Source organism: Nicotiana sylvestris, chromosome 8 (genome assembly GCF_000393655.2).
Source record: "Nicotiana sylvestris chromosome 8, ASM39365v2, whole genome shotgun sequence".
In the NCBI taxonomy this organism is placed as follows: Eukaryota; Viridiplantae; Streptophyta; class Magnoliopsida; order Solanales; family Solanaceae; genus Nicotiana; species Nicotiana sylvestris.
In genome coordinates, this window is record NC_091064.1 from 48,749,882 (window position 1) to 48,756,167 (window position 6,286).

Below are 6,286 nucleotides of genomic sequence, written 5' to 3' on the forward strand. Positions count from 1 at the left end.
AATAATGGAACATATATTAATGGATTTGCATAATTATTGGCTAGTTTTGAAGCATTGTGTATCGATTCGAGTCTTCGGAAGAGCGTGAAATGCCGGTTATGGATCTTCGAAGCGAGGTGAGTCTCCTTTCTAACCTTGTAAGAGGGAATTGTCCCCATAGGTGAAATAATTTGTTATGTGCTCCTATTTGTGGGGGCTACGTACGCACGAGGTGATGAGAGTCCGTGCGTAACTACTATTATGCTATTTTTCAGGTAGTCTAGGACCCAAAAGCATGCTATACTTGGAACATCTGTAACCTTATTGATAGTTGATTGCTTAAATCCTATCGAATTGGTAAATGGATTTCTAAAAAGAATTAAACTTCTTTTTTCTAAATTGTTAAAAGAGAACTGGTTTTCTTTGGATAATTGTTTCCTGATGACTTCTGGATTGATTTTCTGTGTGTGTTTAAATTCTGGAACGGGCCAAACGCCTCGGTAGATTAAATAGATGCATCTATGGTTCGCATCGTTCGACCCTCGGCAGTGCACATTTTACATTTATGTTGGATCGGGCCGTACGACCTCGGCATGATTTGCACATGCTTGTATTGTTTGCCTTGATATTTATAAATGAGGATATTGCTTCTCTAGATTAAGAATAATTGTATAAATGATGAAAAGTAATTTCGAAATTTCCTACGAATAAAAGAATGGTTTACTTGCTTCACTCTATTGAGTTACAGTCATGTTATAAAAATCCTTGATTTATTATATTATTGGTATATTATTGTTGGACCACTGGTAAGTGTCGAAATCGACCTCTCGTCTCTACTTCTTCGAGATTAGACGGGATACTCATTGGGTACACGTTGTTTTCGTACTCATACTATACTTGCTGTGCATTTTTGTTGCATAGGTTTATGAATGGCTAGTTGCATAGCAGCATGGTTGGTACGGAGACTTAGGTGAGTTGCATTTACCGAGACGATCGTAGCCAGCAGAGTCTCCTTCAAAGTATTGTACTGTATTTTTATTTCTGTCCACTTGTATTCCGGACAGTTAGTGTATTTTTATTCCATTCCCTAGTAAATGCTCATGCAATTGTGACACCGGGTTCTGGGATGTCTATGGGAGTAGTCAGTATTTTGAAATTGTTAAAGATATCATTATTATTTATTCAGTGTAATTTATTCCTTATTGTTTAAATGTATAACAGAAGCGATTTCAGCAATATCTAAAACGAGAAATTACTAGTTATTTAGTGTTGGCTTGCCTGACAATGGTGTCCGGCGCCATCACGATCCTTAGTTGATTTTGGGTCGTGACAATATCTCTATCTCTTGTATATTTGTAATGCATCCATACCTTGAGAGCTTTGCACTAAAATCCTAATCGATTTCTATATTACCAGTTGAAAATTCTTGGAACATTGCCTGTTTGTAGTAAAAAGAAATTCAGCAACAAATGACAATATCATAGGCCACATCTCATTATAAAAACTATGAAATTCCATTCTATACAAACACAAAATGACACAGAAAATTACAAGTTTGTGTGATAGAAAAATGACTTTTGTTGTAGTGGTAAGATATGACTAGTGTGATAATTGCACAGCTACTTCAAAATCGATTATCATAAAATAGCCTTAGGCACTATGAGAGAAACTTCTAGAATTTGGCAACAAAGCATGTACTGACGAGTCTGGTGAATGTCAACTGTCAAAGCATTATGTTCCTCATTCACTTATATGTTTTTCATGTAGACTTTTAAGCCAACACAAAGGAGGGGAAAATAAAGAACCTCAAAAGAAATTCCAGTTAACAGTAGAAGTTCGATCTTTAAAGATCTCAACAATCTATACTATATGACAACTAGTTCTTTCAAGTTAATCTTTTATAGAACTGCTTATTTTTGTACTTTAGACTAACAAGATCACATCGTGATGCCATTCCACTGCAACTATGTGAAATGGTTACAATTCAAACTGAATCTGGACTAAGCTAACAGTATATAAAATTTATGTTTTTTAGTTGTCCAACCAATAAGATAGATGTCATTACTTGGTCCTTCATACTTTATTAATTTACTGAAACATTTGATGTTTGTTTGGTGTATAAATATTTTATGCATATTGGTAAACAAATACTAATAATTTCTGCACAACTTCATCTTGTTTGACCTTCTGAAATATTATCTTTCAGAAGATATTACACTATTAGATAAGTGCAGATACAAACACGTTTTGCTTTCATTTTTATTAGGGCAATTAAAGAGTACTTCAAACAAGTTCTACTTAAAAGTTCACATGGGAGTTAGAAGATGATACCCATTGTATAAAACTTGTTCAAGGATGATATAAAAATGACCTACATTTTCAATAACAATTATTTTTAATTTCAAGGCAAAGTAAGATAGTCATTGGAACCACAAACACTAACCGAATACATAAAAAGTTGGAAGCAGATTAAAGCCTTCAAATAACTTAATGTCAGCTTCCCCATATGTTTTCTTTTTACCACTTGAATGAGGTTCAAAGTTGTCTGTGCCTACAACTTTGAGTTCTCACAGAGTCGTCTATCTGAAGTATCTTCACTGTCTTTCTGCTTCCCGCTTTGGTACTTGATATTTGCAGAGTCGAACTACGATAAGCAATAGCAACTTTAGCACTTTTGATCTTTCTCACCTTGAGTATAGGAGCATCCTCGTAATCTTTATAACTAGAATCATAAAATAAATTCTTATATATTCCATTCATACACCGATGAATCTGAGTAAATGAATCCAAGAAGCTGGAAGATAAAGTGACAATATCCAATAAGGAATGACTCTGAAGAATACACATGTACAAATATATGATCGTGGGAGAAATAGTTATTTAAAATTAATTACCCAAACTTTCTATCACATCTCTAGGGTATTGTCAGACAAACTAAATTCTGCACTACTGATCGAACTCAAGAAGGATGAAGATGAATAATAGAATAAAAAAGAAGGCATTATTGAAGTGTAAATGAAAGTAGATAAAGAACAGAAGAGGGAAACATTCACCAACATATTACATCAGCTCTCCAATCATATTAAAATTTTAAAAACATTCACCAACATACTAGCAACATGACTGAAAATAAGAATTTAATAGCTATTCTAACGAACTATCAACATGACTAAAAACAAGATTTTCATAACTACCAAGGTTATTGCAGAGATAGCAAGTTGCAGAACAGGAATAAGAAACACACATTCAAAAATATGAAAAAGGAATAGGAATCTTACTTTGAAATGGCATTCATGATGTTTATGTAGCTCGTTCATGGACAGTATTTGCCTCGAGTACCTAGTCAGTACATTAAGAAATAAGTAGAACAAATAAGTATCTTAAGCATATTATAATGTACAAACCTAACTCCAACCTGGCCTTAAGAAAATCTGCACCAAACTTTATGCTAATATCAAGTTAGATATTACAAACTAATTTTTCTCTATTGAACATCATCTTAATGATGTAGACATAAGAATCTTGAAGAGAAGAAGAAGACCAATTTATAATAAAACTAATCTCATTCAAGATGAACTAAGTATCGCTCAGTAGCAGAAACTTATCCACCAGCGGCAGCAGCGGCATCATGGATAGAAAATAATTTTTTTAAGTTTCCAAGTTCCACGAAAACCTAGCACAATAAGATTAATACTTAGCTTTTGCACTGCACTACAAATAGCTTCTCTAGTATCTTGTAATAGTTTCTGATCTATTTGTGCAAGAAGAGACATAATGGTATATAACTGTTCACAAAAGTAAAATTCTCACTATCTTCGGTCCTTAACTCTCCTAAGAGCTACATTATACTAGAAATCCAATTAGAACAAAGTAAATTTGTGCATACATGACTTCGATTTTTTTTTTATATTATAGAGGGGTAATAAATAATTAAATATAATGCTAATACATGTACCCAAAACCCTCTTGATAAGTTGTAGGCAAAAATATGGTGCCTTTTTAGTTTTCATCTGTTTTATCCCCTACAATGAAGAATTCATATAAAACAACCCAATAACCCCTTCTTTGAAGAGAGTAATTTGAATAGATAATTTAACAAAAAGAGCAAATTGAAACATGTAGCCCGATTCACATGGCTAGAGTAATTATTACTTAAGGTTTCAACACTGGCTTTATGGTTTGCATATTCGATTTGTTTGGTACTTATCAGAATAAAATAATTTATTTGTCTTTTCTCCTTTCTTTTATCTGCATATGTAGTTAGCAACAATCAAACTTTTCAGACTATTTGAAGCAACTATGTATCCAAAGTTCTTTGAATCCACTAACATTTTGAAGCTTTCTTTCTTACTACTTCTTTTAGCGACAGTTCTCAAGATTTGTCTTTTCTTTCAGATCTACAGTATTCTGAGAGTAAGTTTTATTCTCCGGAGAGAATTAATTTAACAACCAAAAGAACATGACTATTAAATTAAATTCTCCTAAAAATTAATAATAATTCACAAAGCACCTAATGCGAAAAATTGTTTGAAAACAATCTTTAATAGGCATTTGCAATTTATCTAAGTACATAAAACAAAGAGATTAGAAGGGACCTTGAGCTCGAAGGCATAACTTTTGGCTTCTTCAGTTTCAAAAGAAAAGGCGTGCCCAGTGATTCCTATTCCATTAACGAGTGGCGATGAAGAAGAAGAAAAAAACAACATCTATGCAGCTGCAACAACGCCTCAATGTCTTTGGTGTTCTTCATTAATTTATTGGAGAAATAACATATCGTTGTCGAGTTGCAGTCAATACAAAAAGAATATGAAGTCGATGAAGTACCAGAGTAATTGATCCAGAAAATAGAGATAAATTTTGGGCGTTAGGGATTTAGTTGATTTACATTTTTCATTCCTTTAGGTTTTCAATGAAAAAAGCAATTCAAAAATGAAAAATAATTTTGGGGGGGGGGGGGGGGGGGGGACTGCCAAAAAAAGTCCCGCTCTTGGACTTGTTAGAGCTAGTAAAAGACGCAAGCTTTAGTGGCATTTTCTTCTAATTGCCAGTAAAAAGTGTTTATTCTTGGCAAATATTCAATTACCACTAACATTGGCCTATACGGAATAAATTAGTGACAATTAATTTATTGCCACTAAATAATAGCTGCTAAAAGCTTTTTTTGTTGTAGTGACTCCAACGAGATATGCACCGGTGAACACATGAAAATTGTCAAGAGCTCAATTGTTGGTCTCAAGTCATTCAACTAGAATGTTAATATGGTAAGGCTACACAAGGAGTGGCATCTTCATCATCAAATACCATGGGAGGACAAGAAAAGTGAGAACATGAAGCATGGAGCAAAGTTAATTTCTACACTTAGATTATTTTTTATTATCAACTTATGGCACATTGCCTATAAGTTGGTGCATGTTTTAGCTAGTTCATATTTTGTTCACATTATAAGACATTAATTTTACTTTTGTTTTATCAATAAAAAAGACCACTAAGCTCCCAGCTTAGTGGTATATTCGCCTAAAAAAAGCTAAGAGCTGATCTCTTCACCAAATAAGGTAATTATACTGCCATGTTTTATTAGTAAATATGTTTCATAATACTAAAAACTCACGGAATGATGATGTTACACCCCATAAGTTTAAAAAACCTTGATATCATTATATATATGTTTGATGTGGTATTTTGAGGGGAGCATTTTTGTAAAATTTTTGAAAATATGATTTTAAATAGTTATTAATATTATTACTTCCGAAAATGCTTTAAATTGTACACATAATATGATATAGTTTATGAGATTTTCTTTATTGTAAAGATATGAATTATTTTCTTTCACAAGAAAAAAAGGATATCTTTTTTACCATTTTAAGAATTAAGTGTACAAAAATTTGTACTCGTTATATGAGATTAGGAAAATTATAAGTTAAGAAAATATATGTATTTTTACATGGATGTTTTAATGAAATAATAGTGTATGTATTGATTTTATATTGTACCACATGACCATGATAGTAAAGTATATTATAGTAATGTGTATAAAGTGTATTAAAAATAAGTATAATTTTAAGTAATTTGAGATAATTTTTAATTACATGGGTAATTGGTTAATTATCGGGTAACATGTCATTACCTAGTTAATTAATAAGTTAGGAGATAAGATTAAACATCTCACCCCACGTGGCAGCCCCTTTTTATTTTAGATGACTCATTAGGCATTTCATATAGGTGGCATATTAAGGAACACAATGTCACGACCCCAACCCCGGTCATGATGACGCCCAACACACTGCTAGGAAGCCCGACCATTCAACAA

At 32.6% G+C, this 6,286-nt stretch overlaps 1 long non-coding RNA gene across 1 annotated transcript; it reads right to left on the reverse strand.

Moving 5' to 3' along the window:
* Window positions 1-2,313: 2,313 nt before the first annotated feature.
* Window positions 2,314-4,857, reverse strand: LOC104227126 (uncharacterized). Its single transcript, XR_711035.2, has 3 exons — window positions 4,575-4,857; window positions 3,258-3,318; window positions 2,314-2,701 (listed from the first exon to the last, which is right to left on the reverse strand). It is a non-coding gene; the product is annotated as an uncharacterized lncRNA (long non-coding RNA).
* Window positions 4,858-6,286: the final 1,429 nt, after the last annotated feature.